The 23,354-nt window shown below is 35.4% G+C and overlaps 1 protein-coding gene across 1 annotated transcript in view; it reads right to left on the reverse strand.

The window, feature by feature from the left end:
* Positions 1–23,354, reverse strand: part of LOC150098909 (uncharacterized) — a 141,894-nt gene that overhangs the window by 115,235 nt on the left and 3,305 nt on the right. The gene's annotated exons all lie outside the window — the stretch shown is intronic.

Genomic DNA, 23,354 nt, shown 5'->3' on the forward strand with positions numbered 1-23,354 from the left:
GCTTTAAAAACGAATTAAGCCCGTTTGTGGACCCAAGTGTTAAAATTTTTGGTTTTGCTGTCGAGAAGTTAACTTAAAGTAAGCGATATCAAAAGATCAGAACATCTTAGGATTACACGAAACTCAAAATTCCAGTTTTGGAGATATCAAAACATTGCAATTGTTCAAATGTCATAGCACAATTACCACACTGGAAGCATGTTTTGGATGAATGAGCTAGAAAATGCTTCTTGAAAATTATTAACCCTTTGACTTGTGCTGTGAATGGAAAAGTTGAAAAGGAAAATTTCGAAATCACAGTGATTATAAGTTCGTCCACCGTTTGTAGATCTCTCCTTGGCATTTTGCCAAGAATAGTCAATTCATGCTGAAGGGGAGAAAGAAATGAAGGATGTACGGATTGGTCGCCAACATGCGAAATCACGTGCTTTCTCGTCTGTCGCTGTACTAGTACTAGCTTGATTTTTGATGTCGCTTTTTTGCATTGTTTTTTTTATTATTAATTTGTATGATGGATCCAGTAGTCAACAAGTTCTGTTGTTAAACGTTTCAGTAGCTCTTGCAAGAAAATATTGAATAATGTGCTGACATTCTGCGAAAAAAGAATCGTCTCCTTGTTCCCTTTTCTCAAGTCATAAAACATGCAAGTGAGGGCGTATCGGGGTCGACTGTTAAAAGAATTCGTAGGGAATCAAAAGGTGAAGGTAAGCCAAAATTTAAATCTCCTAAAAAAAAAAAAAAAAAGCGCTAGAGTAAAGAAAACCATCGAAACCGTAGCTTTGAATATTTTTGATGTAGACATTATAAGAAGAACTATTCACAAATTTTACGTGATCGACAAAAGAGTGCCAACTGTTTTCCGAAATTGATTCCTGTGTTTAAAGAAAAAATTAATTTTCCTTGGATAAGAGAAACTTTAAGGAAAATACTTCATGAAATCGGATTATGTTTTAAAAAGTCTCAGAATAAAAGGAAACTTATCATGGAGCGAAGTGACATTGTTTTATCTAGAACGCAGTATTTGAGAGCAATAAGACGTTTCAGAGAGGAGAAAAGACCGATTGTGTATCTAGATGAAACTTGGATTGACAGTAATTTAACTTACGGAAAATGTTGGCAGTCTAAAGAAGAATGTGGAGTGCTACATACCGGAAATGCCTCGTGGCGCATAATAATTTTGTGTGCGGGTGGAGAAATGGATTTTTTACCGAATTCAAATTTACTATACAAAGCCAATTACCATAGGCAAATGAATTCTACGATCTTCGAAAAGTGGGTAGAAAAAAAACTGATTCCAAACTTTCCTAAAAATGCTGTTGTTATAATTGATAACGCTTCATATCACTCTATTCGATTAAACAAATTTCAAATTGGTCTAATAAGCATGGATTGACTCTCTGCCAAATAACATTTCTCATTCCCCAGATATGCAAAAAATTGAATTGCTTAATTTGGTCAAAAGAAACTCGCCCACAACTAAACTATTTAAATTCGACACGATGCTCAAAGAGCATGGATTTCTAGCTTTGAAGCTACCACCATATCATTGCGATATTAATGCTATTGAGTATGTTTGGGCAGAAGTGAAAAGTTTCATTCGCCATCGCAACGTAAATGGAGATATTGACATGTCGAAACTTGTTAAGCTTTCAGAACAGGCGATTGAAAGTATTACAGTTCAAAACTGGGTAAAATATTGCTCTCATATCACCTCATTGGAAATATGTATTGGGACAGAGACAGAATTATCGAAGAATTATGCGAACCTATGGTGATCAGTTTAAGTGAAAGTAATGGCGATTCGGACACCGATTCAGATGACTATGAAGATTAAAAGGATTTGATAATGGTATTTTTTTCCAACTTTTTTTTTTTTTTTTTGCATGGGTTTGTTAAAAGAGTCACAAAAAGTCATAAATCGATTTAGGACATTAAAGTGTCTCAGTTCTCTCAACTGTAAGTTTAGAATATCTAAGTTCATTTGAAAAAATTTCTGTTTTTCTGTATAATTATTTTTATTTTAAAGAAAACTTTCTTAAAAATAAACTTAGTTAAATTTTTGTTTTATGCTATACCTTTTTTAATTTTGTTAATATTCTACATACATTTTTCCAACTGTTATACAAGCAAAATAGTTACACTTTAAAAACTACAATGTTCGTAAAAGAAAAGCTAAATTTTCCGACCTGTAATAATAAACAAACACATCCCAGAAGACAAATTGATTACCCTATTATCGGAATAGATTCTCCTTTTTCTGACATGCGCAGAAGTGTCGAGGGACCTTTAATCGGTGGGCAAACTACAATGAGAACCAATGCAAGCTAGAAAAGGACACAGAAATGCCGAATGAGATTTTTAAAAAAATAAATAATTTAAAAAAATGACGAAATCACCAAACTTTTTGGTACAAGATGAGTCTTGTGACTCCTTGGAGATCCAGAATAAGATAAACTTTTATTCGGCAATGAATCGTCAATTAGCGCTGAAATTTCTCAAAGAAAAAAAAAAAAGCGATTATATTTAAAAGTCAATCATTATCAAAGAGCCAATCGAAGTCATTGCCTTGAGCAGCTCGTCTGAGTCCCTCCTCTTACAGGTAACACTATTTTAAGCCTTCAACGAATTAAAAAAAAAAAAAAATCTTAAGGGCGAGCGTTCACATTTCAGGGATGATTCTATTTGTGCAAAAGGGAAACTAGGTTTTGAAATGAGCGATTCTTTAGAATTAACGCCGAGAGTTTTCAGGACCAAGAGAATAGATATATATATATAGTGAATGTGAAATCAGTTCAAAAGATTGATTGCTGAAATATACTCAAGTGTTATCACTGGGTTGAGACAGTGGAACTAAACGAAATCACGCACGTGTATAACACATGACCGCTGTTACGAGAGTTACTCCTTCGGTAGCGGTGGCACCATCAACAATATAGCAACCACAGAAAGCTTGTTTCTATCAGTTGTTAGAACGCAAGTGTTATCTAAAAACTTTTATTTATTTATTTAGAAAAATGAAACGAAAACAAAATGCCTCTGAAAACCTATAAAGGAGTTAGAGTCAAATACTAAAATTGCTCATTCGACAAAAACAAGTGAAACTTGCGCTTAAAAAAAATCCCAAAACACTAGTGAAAAGTGTTGACAACGACGATTTTCATAGAAATGCCATACAATGAAGAAGAAAGTACTATATACAATTTACTCCACTGAAAACCGTTTTTAATCAATATTCATTAAGACGAAATCAAACACAAAATCTGTGTTTTTAGTACCGAGTTAAAAAACTAAAACTGCTGTTTTGATGGAACTCAGATTTCGATATACGAAAACAAATGAGTGGCTTAAGATGTTTTAGTTTATTTTATACGTGAATCACACACATACAACAACGGTTGTAAACTTTCACATTTGTAATGAGTAGTTGTGGATTGCGTCGAAGCAACTAAAGCTAATGAGGTCAATTTATCATATCTGTTTTGGCCGATGTGGAGGAATGAAAAACCCGAGTTTCCGGTGGGGAAACCTTACCATACGAGATCAGGTAACATTAATTGGGTATAAAGGGCTAAGAGTTGCATAAAAATCCAAAGTACGTGCTCTAGAGACCATGGACCTTCTTCTGGCCTTTAATAATCTGGACGATGATCTCACACCTCTTGATAAAAATGCATCCACTACCTAAAGACATTGACAAATATCAATGACTACAGTTGGACAAACAATAGCCTGTTTGGTAGTGCAGATATGCTAACCGGCAGACAGTTCATCTCCTTTCGATATAATAAGCTCCTTCGACATGCTATTTAAAATGAAATGATACGATCCGAGAGAGGGGGGAAGCGTTTATATATTGCCTTGCATTAATAGTGTACAGGGGCGAATTCTCCATGCTTGCTGCGCAAGCTCATTAATTGAGAAATAAGTAATATTTATTTGTTAATAAATGCATGCATTTATAAGCTTTCCATTTAGGCTTTTATTTTTGTAGACAGAAGACGTCTTAAGCTTGCGCAGCAATAATTGAGCTTTGCGTTGTGTATCGAGGGCCGATGCTTGCTCGTCTGGTCAAAGCTACCTTGGCTGCTCGGTTGTAGGAGCTTCCAGATTCTCGCTGCAGCCAGGGCCCGCCATCTCGGGGGTACGTTGGGTTCAATGCACCCGGGCCCCACGATCGAGTGGGCATAGTCGGTACACATTTGCGGAAATGTATTATATTTCGAATGTTTTTTTTTTTTTTGTTTTGTTTTGTTTTGTTTTCCTGTGCCAAAATCATTTGCAGGTAAGAGGTTTTACAATGCGTTTATTTCAAATCCTTTAATTTTTACCTTTGAAAAATATTTTAGAGCCCCAAAAGGTCTCTCACACCCGGGTTCCTTTATAGAGAAGGTCGGCCCTGGCTGCAGCACTGTGATTTCATGCGCGCGCATAGCCATTTCCTCTCCCTTCACGTCGTCTTAAACACAAGGCCATAAGTAGTCAAAGTAGCTCTAGCCAGCCTTTAAAAGTGCGCGTGTTGCTTGGGAAAATTAAGTTACAACCAACTTTTTATGACGATGTTATTGACCAGTTCATAAAGAAGAACCGTAGGGAAGAATTTGTATTCAAGTAGCTAAATTGAAAAGATAGAATATCATTTGTAAAATAAATGTTGCATTTGTATGATTAAATGTACATCCATTTCTAAATACAGTATATAGTTTTAAATGGTCAGTAATTCATTATTCCGCTAATCAGACTTCAATCATACCTCTCGCTCCCTGAATGATAACAAGAGCAAGCGTAAATTTCAAGACCAGCATTCGCCCGATAGTACATTTCGAATCAACTTCTTTTTTTTTTTTTTTTAAATACTGAATTGGCAAGGGTCATAGGGAGAGGGCACAGATTTTCTCCCGAAGACATTTTTTAAAATTCTTCAAAAAGGGGTAAGGAGGCTAGAGAATACACACACAATTAACAGACAAAAATGCGTTTTTGTGAGGCAGACTGTGTTAATGGTGAATGGCTTCCCATAATTAGTCCTGGACTCCATGGATGTGCCATGTAATAGCAACAAGACTGTTGTGTTTTAATGTGGCTCCCACCCTCAAAAGATTTTTTTTTGTAAAACTACAGTAGATTTCTAAAGTGGTTTGTCTAAGGATTTTTTGTTACTTATATACGAGGGCTGTTCAATAAGTAATAAGACTAATTTTACTGTCGCGAAACCACTCATCACAATATTAATTTCTGTGGAATAAAGAAATGTTGCTGTCTATTAACAAAAGAGGTTGATAGATGGCGTATACGGGCTGATGTGCCAGTGTCACGTGACTAAACGCAAGCTTGTTTCGGCGCTCCTTCGAACCGCGACCAGTCGTCGAAATGGAAGCGTCCTTGGAACAGCGCTATGCGATTAGATTTTGTGTGCGTTTACAAAAATCGGCATGGGACACTTTTAACATGATACGCGAAGCTTTCCACGATAAAGCAATGTCGAGGGCAAGTGTTTTTCGCTGGCATAAAACTTTTAAGGAAGGAAGGAAGGCAAAATGTGGAAGATCTTGAACGTGAGGGAAGACCTTCGACGTTCATCACAGAGACAATGATCAACACAGCAGCGATTATCATCAAGGAGGATCGCAGAATTACAGTACGCCAGCTGCATGTTGTCCTGAATATTTCTGTGGGAAGTGTTCACTCAATCATGGCTGAACATTTGGGAATGAAACGTCTTTGCGCCCGATGAATTCCCAAACTCTTGACACTGGAGCAAATGCAGCACTGAGTGGATGTGTGCACAGAATGGAAAGAAAGACTGGAACAATAAGGCGACTTCTTAAAACGCATCATTACAGCAGATGAAGCTTGGTTGTATCACTATGACCCTACAATGAAACAACAAAGCAGTGAATGGAAGCATCCGTCTTCGCCTACTCCCAAGAAAGCAAAAACTGTAAAATCGGCTGGTAAAGTTATGACCATAATGTTTTTTTGACTACGAAGGCATTGTTTACCAACACGCTGTAGAACCCGGGAATACTGTAAACGGCTCATACTATGCGGATGTTTTACGGACAATGGTACAACACGTCAAAAGGAAGCGTCCATTGCTGAAGAATGGCTTCTTGTTGCACCACGATAATGCAAGGTCACATATTGCTGGTTGTGTAGTGGACGTTTTGCAATAGAACAACATAGATATCCTACCACATCCTCCATACAGTCCTCATCTCGCACCGTGCGATTTCTGGCTGTTTCCTTAGCTCAAGAAACCACTAAGAGGCCGCCATTTCGAAAGCAACAAAGCATGTGTAAAAGCTGCAGAGGCGGTTTTGAAAGAACTCTCAAAAAAAAAAAAAGGACTTTCACATGTGTTTAAGAAGTGGACGCAAACGTTGGGACAAATGCATCGCGTCTCACGGTAGTTACTTTGAAAAAGACCACGTAAATGATGACGATTAAAGGTAATCTGTTTTCTATATAACTTATTGAACAGCCTACGTATATGTTTATATATATATATATAAACATATATATATATAAACATATATATATATAAACATATATATATTTTTATATATATATATAATTTATATATACACAGGCCTCCAAGCAAGCAGAGTAGTGATCTCACACCGGGCAATGAAATTCATCTCATGAAAGATGATCAAAAACACTGCCCATGATGGAATTCGAACCTGAAGTTTATTTGAGAACAATATTCCAATCACTTGGTCAACAAGGTTGGTGTAAGAGTGTTCTCAAACTCAAATCAGCCTATGGACTGCACTCAATCCAACATCCGACTAATTTCAATGGCTGCAAACATGAGACTGCTAGGCCAGAGGTACTATGATTTTGAAATATGAAATCGATAAGGACAAATATTGATTTATACCAAAAAATCATCAGCATTTTAAGCAGTTTTGAAACATATAGCAAACTGGTGCCTCCTGTGGACAAGAGTTAAGAGAGGAATAATGTGCTGGTGTTCCCTGTGAACAGCAATGTAGTCCTTAGGGAATACTTTGTGAATACATAGGCCAAGTGAGCAGGAATGAAAAACAATGGAAAAAGCAGGTTCAGTGGGATACCAGGTGAACTGTAAATTCATGTGAAGTTGCTGCTGCTGCTCCCTGTATTCTTAAGGATGGTAGAAATGGAGGGAAATGTAGGATGTCAGTTCTGTAACAATGCTCATTAAGTAGCTGTAAAAAAGGCACACACACAAAAAAAAACCAAACAGACAAGTGAGATAGTAGCTGAGAGAAAGAGAAATTGTCACGTTACCTGAACTTGTTTTGGAAAGCATTAAGAATTTTTTGGGAGGATTTGGGATTTGTACAAAGTCAGTAAAATAACAAGTGGAGTTTTCAGGATTGCTCCAATCAAAAATCTCAATGGTAACTGAAGACTCGGAATAAGAGTGCTCGCTTATGACCATGGTTTCATTAACATGCTTCACTTAGTGACCTCACAAATTTCTTGTTAATATTTTTTCACCACTAGTAATTCTGTTATGGTAATATGTCATATGAGAATTTAGAAATACATTTTTCATTACTATCATAAGGCACACAAAGGCCATCTTTTTGTTTACCTGCTGCGACAAATATCTTGACATGTCTACTGTCCCCTTAATTGAATGGTAAAATTTAATTATGGCTTCCTGGTATATATACTTCTCAATAGAAATATGACTGTGTCAAGTAGATAAGGGAGGGGATGCAGATTTAGAAACATTCAGGACCCTCAATATGCACAATGTTCTGTAATGTTAACTAACATCTTTCACTTCTAGAACTATGGACTATACATGTCCATCTTTGCCTTTTATTTTTGTGTAATTTTTATTAGAAATTCCAGGTGCAGTTCATCCCCCTCCTTACATCTTCACTTTGAGTCTCATCATATGGTATAAAATTTGAGCATCACTCAGTGCATATATATACATACACCTTCCTCTTTGTCTTAAATCTCACTGCAACGATCTCCAGTTTTAATATCTGAATTCTTCTGTAAGTTATAGTAAAATTTCTAACCCATCTCTGGGGTAGCTACATTGTTTCTGCTCTGCCATAAAAGAAAATGAAGCTGAACAACTTACATGACACCCATAATTAACACTAAAATGTTTCCTCATTCTTGCAAGACAGTGGGGGGGGGGATACAATTATTCTGCCCAATGACTAGAGCTGAAATGAAGATATTAGGAGTTAAGTTACAAGTAAAAATTTACAGATGTATGAAGAAGTAGTATTCTAAGGTTAAAAAAAATATCTAAAACAATTTAAATTTAATAAAAAGCCTGAAACTAATAAATAAAAACTAAATAATTCAGAAACTTGTTTGAAAAACAATCACTCTCACCAACCAGACACTTCATGATCATGAAAATAATGCTATCTGTTCACTATTTCAATTTTACTCAAAATGCTTATATTTATGATTTCTAGTACTTTTATTAAGTGTTTCATTTCCAACCCAATATTCACATCCATAAGTAACAGGTCTGATGTTCTAATTTCTCTCTTATTCCATAAAAAACTTATCTAACTCTTCAACTACACCAACTATGATTCATCTATTATTCATTTCCATATTTAGTTTATCTTCACTAAAATAATACTGAAATAACTGAAACATTTTACTTGTTCATATACAGGTTTTTTATTGAGAATGCATGGAAAACATGCATTCTCAATGACGGTCTTTTCCATGTTTGTCTATTTTCATAGTTTTTATTTTCTTTATCACTAATTTTTCAAGCCAAATTTGTTACAACAGCTATTCAATTTTAATTAAAAATTCTTACAAAGAGAATAATATCACCTGCATAACATAAAGAGCTGAGTTAAATATTTTCAAGATTGATATCTTGTTTAATGCTGCTTTCCTTCATAATGTAATTCATATCAATGATGAATGACAGTGGAGATATCAGGCATAACACAAGGGTGTATATGTTATGTACCCTCAACCAACAACTGTCATCCAAATTAATCTGTTATTTGCCAGGACTCCAATATTGTCTTATATTTCAGTCTTCTAAGGCAATTCTAATTGCATCAATTCATCAACATCTTAGTCTTTCTCTGGGTCTCTTTCCTGCCCTCCTGGCATTCAATACCTGTTTTGCTAACCTTTTCCATTCTATTTAAGTGACCTTACTACCTGAAATTAGCTCTGCTCACACATTCTTGAATGCTGACAATGTCAAGTTTCTTCTAATATCTTCATTTGTAATATGATTCTTCAATTTATATCATCTGTTTGCTCTAATTTTTCTCAGAACTCTCGTATCTGTGTGGTCTCTAGGTATCAACTGTTTTATTTCTAACCAAACGCCTCAAATCCATAAGTTAAAACTATTCTGAACACTGTCCTAAACATACTTTGTGTTTTAATCATTTTCTTTTTTATTCCATGTCAATTTATTTGACTGACTTCTCCACCAGATGATCTTTAATTATTCTGTTGTCTATTTCCATACTTGCCATTTTCCATAAATCGTGCCTAAATAGCTGAAATATTTTGCTCACTGTTAGAGACTCCTCCACTCATGTTCCTGCCTATTTTCCGTTTTTGTCTTGATTGCTGATTTTCAAGCTAAATTTACAGCAATAATTCAATTTAGTTAAGGAAACTAATAACTGCTGTAATAAATTTACCATGAAAAGAGGAAATATCAACTGTAACAGAGAGCACAATCATGATATTTTATGTTTTATACTCCTTTCCAAAATTTTTGCACAACTTTTTAAAGCAATTTTTATGAGTCCATGATGACTTCCTTGCCTGGAAGATATTAAGAAGGAACTTTCTAGATGGTTTCTACTTTTTCAGGTCTTCTGCCAACTTCCTGAGTGCACCATGAACTTCTAATATTTGGTCACTGGTCTTTAAAGTTTAGTTATCATTTTCAAACTTTCATTTCTTTATTATACAAAGATATAATTCTCCTCTGAAAGTAGCTCAGACATAGTTCTTTTAAAAATTTTTATACATATTTTTCTTTTAAATGTGTTGCACACTTTTATTCTGCTCAAAACTAAAATAGGTGAGCCCTTCCTGTTTCATATCTCATGAACCATCTCAAGACATCATTATCACCAACAATGTAATCATATACAGCATTACGTGCTCTCTCAACACACATCTGTACACGTCCTTATATTAAAATATAGTGAGTGTTGGTAAAGACAGGTCTATCTTAAAAACTTATATCCAGCAAGTACTTTCCATGGTTGTTAGTTTTACTCTTTTCTCAAAATTTTCCAAAAACATTACTGCGTGCAAGATGTAATTTAATAAAATTTGGTATGCTTATGATGCTTTACTTACTGCATTTTTTTCTTTTACGTCAACTGTCTTTCCTCCTTAACAATTTAAAACAACTCTGCTTCTTTTCTACTATCTTCTTTTGGACCACAGGTGCAAATATGTTTCTATGTCCAATTTTGCATTCTGAAATTCGCCTGTTTCACTAACTGAAATTCACTCCCATTCAAAGAAGTTTGTGTTCAGTGTTGAATGCTTAACTACTCCTTCCTTTCCCTGAATATATTGGTTTAAATAATTTAAACTGCATTAATGTAGTTTTCCATAACTCATTATGAGGAATAATTTCTCACCATATCAAGGAAAATATAACAAATGTTTTGCCTATTGACTGGAATGGTAGAAGATAAAGTTATCAACTGGTTTAAAACAGGCCAACTCACAGAAGCTGGTTTGAGAAAATTCCAGATAACAAGAGTTTAACTGCACAGATTCTACAACCATCATATGCAATTGTGGTTTAAGCCAATAGAGAGTACAATTTAGTCAGCTAGTTCCAAATTGCCAGCCCATCCTCATTCGTTCAATACCCAGTGGATACCTACTAATGGAGGTGTGCCACTTGAAGGTTGAGGATTGAACATTAGGTCAGAAGCCTTAGTCAGTTCTCCATATTCCTGGAAGACAATGTGGTGGTCTCCTCCCAGTTTGGCTTTCACACTTAAGCGACCCTAAACTTAATGATATAGTGCTGAACTTGAACACTCCCTTGAGGATATATATCAGGAAATTGATTATGATGATTCTACAACCATCATTTTTTTAAAGTTTCATTCTTTCTGAATAGCATGATGTGTAATACTAAATGTTTGTTCGCTTTTACAAAAAGTAATTTTGCCCTTTTAAGTTTTGAAAGTTGGAATACAAGTTGTTAGTAATGAGAGATACAGTAGTATGTAATGGAAGTATTTCAATTTTACAATAATTTAAATAACATAAATCAACTAAGCAGTAATCACATTTCAACCAACCATGACACATAAGCTGAAATCCCTTCAATAATAAAACCATTTTATGCCAGTACTGTGGATGAGTCAAAAGTTCATAAGACTTTTGGTAACTACAAGATAAAATTTTTTATTAGTTCTCCAATTCTATACGGGCACATATCTTTTTAGACACTTCAGAAGATTTTTTTTAGATATAAGTTAAATGACAAGGAACCTCGACTGTGTCAAAGCTAACAGGAATGGAATCAATTTGAACCATTGATTTAATTTAAGATGAATACTAAATTAATATTAATAACTTAAATATAACCAACAGTAATAAACTTTAATGAATTAAAGGTACAAATATTTCGTACTGAAAGTAACAGTACATCATCAGTGTAGAACAAACAGTTAAAGGAATGGAATACAAAGTACAGAACAGTCGGTGGATTACCAATTAAAATTGTTGCCACATGCCAGAAAATTACTATTAATAAAATATTATTAAATAATTCTTAACAACTATTTCATTGATGGTTACATAAGATAAGAATCTCCCAAACTTTTGGGTGAGAGAGAGACAGTTATTTCGATTCAAATTTGGCCGATGTAAAAGGGCTTCGCAACTTTCTTTGAAAAGGCGTTCATATTTAAACTTGAATCTGTGGAGAAGACAAGCTTTATCCCACTGGATATTATGTTTAGTGTCAATACTATGTTGTGCTAGACTAGACTTATGAGGCTTCATGTATTTGATATAATACTGATGTTCCTTAATTCTTTTTTCCACAGAACAGCCTGTTTGTCCAAATATGTTAAATTACATTCACACAGTATCTGGTAAACACCAGCTAATGACAGAGGTTGAAAGTTTATTTTTCACTTGGTTAGACTATAATAAATTTAGTTTAATCCTTTATCCAAGTGTGAGCAAACAAATTTTGCGCCTGAAAATATCCTCAGGACTGGGGCAAGGCAGTACAACACCAGGCAACTCGTAGCAAAGGTGGACAAAGCTAACATCACTCCTACCTCAGTATCTCCCATAATGCAAAACACATCTCCCTGCGGATATGTATAATGTTATGCATTAAGGGAATGGCCACCACCCAGACTAGTCTCGACCCCCATTGAGGTCTCCTCACCATTGCTTCTGCCTGGTGTCTCCACTTCTTGGCCTGGCTCCCACTGAGGAGACCTCAATAGGAGTCAAGACTAGTCTGGGTGGTGGCCCTTCCCTTAATGCATAACATTATACATATCTGCAGGGAGATGTGTTTTGCATTATGGGAGATACTGAGGTAGGAGTGATGTTAGCTTTATCCACCTTTGCTACGAGTTGCCCGGTGTTGTACTGCCTTGCCCCAGTCCTGAGGATATTTTCAGGTGCAAACTTTGTTTGCTCACACTTGGATAAAGGATTAAATTAAATTTATTATAATGATAGAGGTGCCAGTTTGTCTTTTGTAGATGGCAACGAGTGAGAAATTTTGTTGATAGGAAAATATGTGGGAATAAGATGATACTTCTTCAAAATTCTGCCAATAGGTTCTGAGATGCCTGAAATATAAGGGATTGGAACTCTGTGGTCTGTTGAAGAATCCTGAGGTGTTGGAACATAGGGGTCAATTATCTGCTGGATTTGATTAGGGTTGTAACCATTAGATTCTATTAACTTTTTTATAGTTCTTGTTGTAAGCTTAAGGGACAGAAGCACTTTATGTGCTCTGTCAACTTAACTATATGATGATTACCCCTCCAGATATTGCAAAAATATTTGAATTTGTTATACGTTCAGGATATTTTGGTTGGAAAGACAGGATCTACAAACAAGTTGAAGGTACTGCCACGGGTAGTCCTCTGTCTCCACTTTTGGCAAACTATTTTTTGAACCATCTGGAAGACACCTTGTTCTCATCTATTCATCCCCAACCCTCTCTTTGGTTTTGTTTTGTTGATGATGTTTTGCTATTTGGCCACATGCTGAAGAGGAACTTACCACATTCCTACAACAGATAAATAGCCTTCACCAATGCATTCAACTCAATGTAAAAAGAAAAGGCTGGTAGTTGACCATTCTTGGACATCCTCCTTACACGCACATCCTCTGGTACTTTATCAATAAGTGTCTATCGAAAACCTACCTTTACTGGCAGATACGTTCATCAAAAGTCTGCTCATCACACCTCTCAAAAAATCTGTTATTAAATCTTTAATTAATAGAGCACATAAAGTGTGCTCCTCCCTCCCTCCCCCCTTAAGCTTACAACAAGAACTTTTCACTATAAAAAAGTTAATAGTATCTAATAGTTACAACCCTAATCAAATTCAGCAGATAATTGACTCCTATGTTCCAACACCTTAGGATTCTTCAACAGACTGCAGAGTTTCAATCCCTTATATTTCAGGCATCTCAGAACCTATTGGCAGAATTTTGAAGAAGTATCATCTTATTCCCACATATTTTCCTATCAACAAAATTTCTCACTCATTGACATCTACAAAAGACAAACTGGCACCTCTATCATTAGCTGGTGTTTACCAGATACCGTGTGATTGAAATTTAACACACTTTGGACAAACAGGCCGTTCTGTGGAAAAAAGAATGAAGGAACATCAGTATTATATTAAATACATGAAACCTAATAAGTCTGGTCTAGCATAACATAGTATTGACATTAAACATAATATCCAGTGGGATAAAGCTTGTTTTCTCCACAGATTCAAGTTTAAATATGAACGTCTTTTCAAAGAAAGTTGCAAAGCCCTTTTATATCAGCCAAATTTGAATCGAAATGACCGTCTCTCTCTCACCCAAACTTTTGGGTGAGAGAGAGAGAGACAGCCATTAACCATCAATGAAATAGTTTTTAAGAATTATTTAATAATATTTTATTAATAGTAATTTTCTGGCACGGGCAACAATTTTAATTGGTAATCCACCGACTGTTCTGTACTTTGTATTCCATTCCTTTAACTGTTTGTTCTACACTGATGATGTACTGTTACTTTTGGTACAAAATATTTGTACCTTTAATTCATTCAAGTTTATTACTGTTGGTTATATACGTGTTAAGTTATTAATTTTAATTATGCCACAGGTATCGTTAAAGACAACTTAAATGCCAAATTTTATTAAATTTCATCCAGCCAGTGCAGAGTCACTACTACACATAATTTCAAAAAAAGTGAAATTAGATCCCATTTTTGCACCTGCAATCAGGACAAGCAAAACAAAACTTGAGATAGCATAATAAATTTTGTATGATTCCAAAAATCAAATTTGGAATATTATCTACATAACAGCCATATTATGGGTATTTGACAGTATCCAAATTGCATAGAAAGCAATATTTGAACAGTCATATGATGTACCTAGGGAAATGATTTTGAAACAGTTTTAGAGATTCTTCTCTATGGATATTTGTAAAAAAAAAAAAACAAAAAAAAAAAAAAAAAAAAAAAAACATTGAAGCTTCTTAGAAGATCCAAAGAACTGGTTCTATCACCAGCTCTTTCATTTTTCAATGAAATGTGAATTTTTATATATATATATAAAAATGTTTTACCTATGTGTGTTGTACTCTGTGAAGATGTCTGGAGAAACTGAAGGTACATATGGTATATGAATCCCTAGTTCACAATGGGTCTCAAAGGTACTTCCATTTCAGGGACTGCATTATCTCCAGTTAGGCCAAGTCCCAATATCATCAACATGGAGGTTAACCAATAATGGAATCAAGACTAAAAACACTCTAGCTTCTCAAAGATACGTTTTATATGTGTAAAAATCTTCCAGAGAGGTGTACAAAACCAGCCTAAAATTACTAATAGATTTCTCAGCTCATAATATGGAATTCTCATAACAGACACCTCAGAAGTGTAATCTGTATAACTGTCAGATAGACAGGAGACTGAAATACAAGGATGAGTATGTCATAATCATGTATTATCACCAATCCTGTTGAATGTTCACTTAGAACATATATTTTCCAGAAGACATGAGTGCTACTGGCAAAGCTGAAAGACCTGCTGGGCTATATAATAAAAAATCAAACTTCAGATTCCAAACAACACAAAAATTCTCATTTGTAATGAAATATCAAAATATGAATATTCATACTGCAATAAAAGGGGGAGAGAGAAAGAGAGGAAAGAAATCATATATCTGGGATTCTGTGTTAACAAGCAGGAGTTCAAAGCAAGAATTGTGTACCAAGTTTCTGCACCATTTGACAATGTCATCATCCCATTCTCTGTTTGATCTTCCTCTTTTGTTCTTTCCATCAATCATCCCAAACAGCAGCGTTTTTAATTTCCTCTCATCGTTCATTCTATATATATATGGCCAAACAGACGTAGTTTCCTTTTGATTATTTTCTGGATCAGGTTTTCTTTTGGTTGTATTTATCTATATATTTCCTCATTGTTCACTTTCTGGATCCAGCTTATTCTCAAGATCTTACTATAGCACTTGCTCTCAAATGCTAATATCCACCTTTCAGATTCTCTCAGGATTACCTAGGCCTCACATCTATAGAGCATGCTGCTGAAGATACAGGTTTCTATAATACACAGTTTAGTATGTATCTTTACAGCTAGGTTCTTCCATATTTTGTCCAAGACTTTTAAGAAAGCTATTGCTCTTGCTATTCTAATTTTTAGCTCTTTTTTTTTTTTGGATTCAAGTCATGCGTCATGTGGCATCCAAGATATGTGAAGAGTTCCACATTTTCCAGTTGAAATCCCTTCTATGGTAACTTTGTTCAGTAACTCCTGTTGTCCGAATATCATTGTCTTAGTTTTTTCAAAATTGACATTTCGCTCACATCTTTTTCTTTCTGCATTTAGTGTTTGCGGTGTCTGTTCCAGCCTTGCTGCATCTTCTTCAATCAGAACAATGTCATCTGCAAAGCAGAGGTAGTTTATTCTCATGCCATTTATTGAAATGCCTCCACCTTCTTCTTTAATCTTATCTTGTATTCTTACCCGATGTGTGATGAAGATGATTAATGATATTGGGTCCCCTTGTCTTGTGCCTTGACTAATGGCAAACCAATCTCCAGTTATACTTGTACCCTGACTGTTGCTTTTGCTTGACTATTTACATCTTTCAACAGGTGGATCAATTTATTGTCCACACCATAGCATTCCAAGACTGCCCATGTTATATTTTAAGAATTTAGATGCTGAATTGAAATGGCAAGAAAAAGATTTCTGCAACACAGAAATATTTAGGCTATGGATAACTGAAATGTTATATTCGATCAATACTACTATATCAACATCAATGCAGTCGAGTGGATATGTTACTGGGTAGCAGATTTTGTGGTAAAACTGGTCCTTGGTACAAGACTGCTTGAAGAAAGATTTTTTTTGACGATTGGTTGGTTGAGTGAATAATGTCTCCTTTTCTCAACCAACAGATTGTGGTTGAAAGGGAGAGAACTCAAATTCCAAGTAGAGGGCAGATAATTATTATGGGTGAACTTTAATTATGGGGATATAGAGTGGAAGGAGGAAAGATCATACGGGCAGAAGGAAATGGAATTTTTGCAGCTTCTTAGGGATAATTACCTAAGGCAGTATGTAATGGAAGGCATAAGGAGATCGAGAGTATTGGACCTTGTGATTACATCTGAGGATTTGTGTATAACTAAGATGGACATATTGCCACCATTCAGTAAGAGTGATCGTTCAGTTTTTGACCTGGGAAGTGGCTAATCATGTGGGATTTTCGATAAAGAATGGCTTGGTGTGGAATTATAAGGCTAGAAAACTACAAGAAACTTAGAAAATTGCTTGGAGCAGTACCATGGGAGGATATACTTCAGAGAAAAGATGCGAGTAGTTCATGGGAAGTGGTAAAGGGGTGTTTGAAGGAACAAGTAGCTAACTGCAAACTGAGAATTAAATGGCTGAGTTACAGCATAAAGCAGGAGTAAAAAAATAAAGAGAAATGTGGAAGAGATTCACAGATAGCAATGACCAGCAAGCCAACAAGCAGTATAAAGCAGAGACTAGAAGAGTGACTGGTATGGTAAGGAAAGCAAAATTGGAGTACAAGAAATTAGTCATATGGACTAAGAGTAATCTGAAAGGGTTCTTTCAGTATATAAAAGCAAAAGAAAAATGACCACAGAAGAAAGATTTTGAAGAATGCAGATAGTACAGAAGTGACTGAAGCAGATGAGCTAGTTGAATTATTGAATAATCATTTTGCAAGAGTATCATCCAGGTGATAATACAGTACTAGATACATCAGGGATTAATGCAGAAGGAGGGATAGAGGGAGTTGAGGTACATAAGATCTTACAGAATCCAGATGTCAATACAGCTATGGGACCAGATAGGATATCAGCTCATGTATTACAATAATGTGCTAGGGAATTGGTAGATTCCCTGGCACATTCTAGGCTATTTAATTTGAGTTTCAGCTTGTGTAGAGTTCCAAGGGAAAGAAGTAAAAATAGTTCCATTGCATAAAGGCAGTTCCAAGACAGAAGTAGCTAATTATAGACCAATTAGTATTTCAGGAGTGGTTGTCTAAGTAGTGACAAAGTTGATTAAAGACAAAATTCAGGACTGGGTGAATAGGAATGGGATAAGCTATAGGGAAAGCATAGCTTTGTGAAGGGTAGGTTATGCTTCAGCAACTTACTTTCTATAATAAGACAACAGCCAAGTTGGATGAAGGTAATGGCGACACGGTCAGTTGGATTTGCAAAGCCATTTGATAGGATACTTATGTATCAGGATACTACAAGGAATCCTGATACATAAGTTACATCAAATGGGTATGGATATGATGCTGGTGTTGTTGATAAGAGTGCTTGATTGAGAGATATCAGGCAATAGTTCATGCAGGTAGTCCTGTAGAAAGCCTGACTAGTAGTGTGCCCAGGGCTTTGTACTTGGACAACTAATGTTTAATATGTTCATTAATGATACAGGAAATAATTAAACGATGGAGATATGGAGAAGATTTGGATGGAGATATTCAGTTGTTTGCAGATGATGCAAAGTTGGGACGAACCATGAAGAGTAGAGAGGATGTTGTGGCCTTACAAGAAGACTTGAATAAATTGAGTGATTGGGCACGGGAATGGGAGTTCAATGTTGCAAAATGTAAGGTTTTAAAATTTGGAAAACAAAAATGGGATGCAGAATTTATGCTTGGTGAGGATATATTGTCAGAGATGGAGGAAATAAGAGATCTGGGGGTGTTAGTGAATAACAATCTGAAATTTAGGGGACATATAGCCAAAATTGTGAAGACAACACAAGGCTTCTGGGAATGATGCAGAAGACACTGATTTGTAGAAGTATGGAGATTCTTGTTTCATTGTAAAAAGCTTTGATTAGGCCACGCATGGATAATTGTGCCCAGATTTGGCCGCCTGGTTTTCAGGAGGATGAAGAGATGTTGGAGCGGGTCCAGAGGCGACTGACTAAGGTAGTTTCTGACCTCTGGAATGTCGAGTATGAGGAAAGATTGAGAAGATGCAACTTGCAGAGTCTGGTGGACAGGAGGAGGAGGAGGGGAGATATGATAGATACCTACAAGTTATTAAGAGGTTGTTACAGATCAATGCTGGAGGGGTTCTACAGAAAATAGTGGGAGATCAGGGGAGAACCAGAGGTCATGCCTAGAAGCTATACAAGGAGGGTGTGAGTAGGGGAGTGAGAAGCAGGTTTTTTTTTTTCATGCAGAGTTGTGAATCACTGGAATGCCTTGCTGAGAGTGTGGTGTCTGCAGAGAATTTGAGTGTGTTTAAAGCACGATATGATGAGCTGTGTGTTTGATAAAAGGACCCTAGATGAGTCTTGGACTCCATGGGGTCTTGGGTAATAATAATAATAAACTGAGGAGAAATATTCAGTTGTTTACAGATGATGCAAAATTAGGTAGAGCAATAGTCAACAAAGATGATATTTTACAGGATGATTTAAATAGATTGGTAGTATAGGCAAAGGAGAATGGTGTCAATTTAATGTTACGAAGTGTAAAGTTATGCATTTTGTAGTGAAAAAGATTACCAGCTTGTACCATATTGATGGAACTATACTCCAAGAATGGGATTTAGAGGTGTTGGTGGATAAGGAGTTGAAATTCAGAGGACATACATCAAAAGTGGCTAAAACACCTCATAGGGATTACCTGGTTATTGAGGAACACCCTGACATGCAGATAAGGTTATTATTCCTCTTTCCAAGGCCTCATCTGGATTACTGTCAGATTTGGCTACCTGGGTTTCTTGGAGATGTGGATGAGGTAGAAAGGATTCAGAGGCAAGAAACTAAGATGATGGCAGGACTGTATGATGCTCCATAGGAGGGACTGAAGATTTGTGGGTTACAGAAGTTGGTTGTTTGGTGGATAAGGTGAAATATGATAGAGACATAAGTTGCTTAAGGGGTTTGATGGAATTTACAGGATTGATGTGATGTAGATGAAATATTTCATTACTTGAATAATGTGAGGAAAACTAGAGGCCATCCATGAAAATTGAGCAAGAGTGTGGTCAGCAAGGAAGTGAGGACTAGGGCATTTGCTCAAAGAGTGGTGAATGAGCAGAACAGATCACCAAAGTCAGTTGTGTGTGCTTTGTAGGTAAATGATTTCAAGGCATAATATGACAGTACTGTACAGGTATTGACAATTGTTGATCAATACTTTTAAAATGGCCATCCAACGATGCATCTACAGACTCAATGGAGGTGCCTGTACATGCACATAGATGAACTGAAACATGCTATGCAGGCTTGAAATAACTTGCAAGTTCCATGGTTTTGATCTCTAAAGCAAAGTTTCCAGATTATATAACTTTTAGTTCATATACAGTACTGATATAATGTACTATAGGTTTACAACCTTTCATAAGTGGGATTCCCCAAAACACACCCATATATATATATATATATATATATGAAAATGACCATGGACAATAAACAGAAACGTGAGGTCTAAACTGGCAGTTCAAAATGTGAATTTATGAAACTATTTCAGGATATCAGACAAATTAAACAACAAATTAATTGGAAAGCATGGGGGGAAGGGAATGCATGGTAAGCTGACTTCTGTTTCTAGGTACAATTAAGACACAAAAGGATGCTTATATCTTGGAAGTCTCTGATGATAAAGTGTTCAAAAGGGCTAGTCTCTTGATAACTTATATGCTTCTTCAGATCTACAAAATGGAAATAAAGATTCTTTATAGTCTCACGATTTCTTGGCTATTTTTCTTAAAGTAAAAATTTGGTACCTGTATTTGACCTGAACCCATCTTGTTCCTGAAGTTTCTTTCTCTTCAATAATTTATCTTATCCTCTTCTTAAGCATGCTTGCATAAATGTTTTATTTTTAATGTTGCTACCACCCACGAAAGGTTATTTGCAAACCTATAGTACATTTTGTACCATGGGTGGGCTAAAGATTTATATTTTTAGCAATTTTATATTTTCAGTTGAAAAGCCCTGGTAAAGGTTCTCTACATCCTAGACAGGATTTGAAACCAGGTCTTTCCAACCAAAGGGCATTATTGAAACTGACTGAGCTATGGAGGCTCAAGATCTTGGGATGATGATGGATAAGGATCTAAAATTTGGAGGACACTGACTGTAGAAATAAGGTGTTCTGGTTCCATTGTATAAGGTCTTGATTAGGTCACATGTGGACTATTGTACAAAGATCTGGTCACCTGGTTTTTAAAAAGATTAAGAGATATTGGAAAAGATCCAGAAGCAATAGACTACGGTAGTTTCTGATCTCTGGAATGTTGAGTATGAAGAAAGGCTGAGAAGATGCAAATTGTAGAGTCTAGCAGATAAGAGGAAGAGGGGTGATATGATAGAGATGTCCAAGTTGGTAAGGGTTTGTTATAAGATTAATGATGAAGTTTTTCATAAAATTGTGAGAAGAGAACAAGAGGTCATCTCTGGAATCTGGATAAGGAGCATATAAGAAAGAGAATGAGAAGGGTTTGTTGCATGGAGAGATGTGAATGATTGGAATGCATTGCCTGAGAGTGTGATGTCTGCAGAGAATTTGATTGCATTTAAGAGATGGTATGATGAGGTGTGTGTGTGTGAGAGAGAGAGAGACAAAAGGAACTCCCTGCAATGAATCTGACTCCACGGGGTTCTTGGGATGATGATAATTTCTTATCAAATCAAACAAATAAGTTAAATAAGCCCATATGAAATTAAATGTTCATGAATAGAAATGTAAGGCAAAGAATTTGAAAATTCTGCTCAGAAGAAAAAAAATTATAATAAAGGAATTATGTAAGTGTCATATATACACCTTAGTATATATGCTGTTGGAATTGCATGTCACAGTGCATGGTCTTTGTCCTCTTAAAACAAAAAATAAAATAAAATAAAATAAAAAATTCCAAAGTAATTAATATCAAGCCATTTAACAAATATCAATCACCTGTTATTAGTTAACTCTAGAATGCTAAATTGGCATAAAAATTACAATGAAGTCATATGACTCACATTTTTCATAACTTTTCCTTCCACTTGAAATAACTGTTTCTCGTCAACTACAGCGTAGTTATTGCAAAAACTTGTATGGGCCGCAAGTGTTTATTAAATTTGTTCACTCACAAATTTGATCATCAAATTTGTGAGTGAATATTATCATGGTATTTTTTTCATATTTTCTTTTTTTATCCTTCATATCAAACTAAATAATCATTATTAGTATTACTAATAATTAGTATTACTAAAATGCTTTGCAAGTCAGTAAATACATTATTCCTTCTAGATAGTTGAATGGAAACAATATGCTAAAACAACATGTTAAAAAACTTTATATTAATAATCATTATTAGTAGAAAGTTTTTTAACTTGGGTATATTATGTATTCAAGATACCAAGTAATTTTATATAAACTAGGGTTTTTTAATCCTATTTCCCAAGTGAGCAAACAGACAAATAAGTCAAGTTTGCACTTGCACGTAGTGCAAGTCTGAGGCAACTCATGGTAAAGGTGGATTAAGCTCTGATCACTTTCCTTAGTATTTTTCTCTTAATGTAAAGCACATCCCCTTGCAGAAATGTATGATACTATGCATTAAAGGCAATGGTCACTACCCATACCAGTTTCGACCTTTATTGAGGTCTCGTCAGTGGGAACCAGACCTGACAATGCTAAGGTTGAAGTAATGCTGAGCTTATATGAATTTTATCTAAACAAGTTGCCACAAGGTGCTTTGACCTTATTAAATAAAATCTCAGGAAGATATATATATATATATATATATATATAGATAGATAGAAAGTTTTTAACTTGGGTATATTATGTATTCAAGATACCAAGTAATTTTATATAAACTTGGTTTTTTAATCATTTCCCAAGTAAGCAAAAAGACAAATAAGTCCAGTTTGCACCTGCAAGTAGTGCAAGTATGAGGCAACTCATGGTAGTGCCACCTAGAGTGGCACTACATGCAGGCACAAACTTGACTTATTTGTCTGTTTGCTCACTTGAGAAATAGGATTAAAAAACTTTAATGCATAGCATCATACATCGCAAGGGGATGTGCTTTACATTAAGGGGAAAAATAGTAAGAAAAGTGATCAGAGCTTAATCCACCTTTACGAGTTGCCTCAGACTTGCACTACGTGCAGGCGCAAACTTGACTTATTTGTCTGTTTGCTCACTTGGAAAATAGGAGATTAAAAAACCAAGTTTATATAAAATTAAAATTACTTGGTATCTTGAATAAAATTATTAGTATTACTAATGCTTTGCAAGTCAGTAAATACATTATTCCTTCTAGATAGCTTAATGGAAACAATATGCTAAACTAAGGGATGTATGATGCTATGCATTAAAGTTTTTTAATCCTATTTCCCAAGTGAGCAAACAGACAAATAAGTCAAGTTTGCGCCTGCATGTAGTGCCACTCTAGGCAGCACTACTATGAATTGCCTCAGACTTGCACTACTTGCAGGTGCAAACTTGACTTATTTGCCTTTTTGCTCACTTGGGAAATAGGATTAAAAAACCAAGTTTATATAAAATTACTTGGTATCTTGAATACATAATATATCCAAGTTAAGAACTTTCTACATCTATATCTC

This window comes from Typopeltis vanoorti, chromosome 15 (genome assembly GCF_054136105.1).
Source record: "Typopeltis vanoorti isolate ZY-2024b chromosome 15, IOZ_Tvanoo_1.0, whole genome shotgun sequence".
NCBI classification, from domain to species: Eukaryota; Metazoa; Arthropoda; class Arachnida; order Uropygi; family Thelyphonidae; genus Typopeltis; species Typopeltis vanoorti.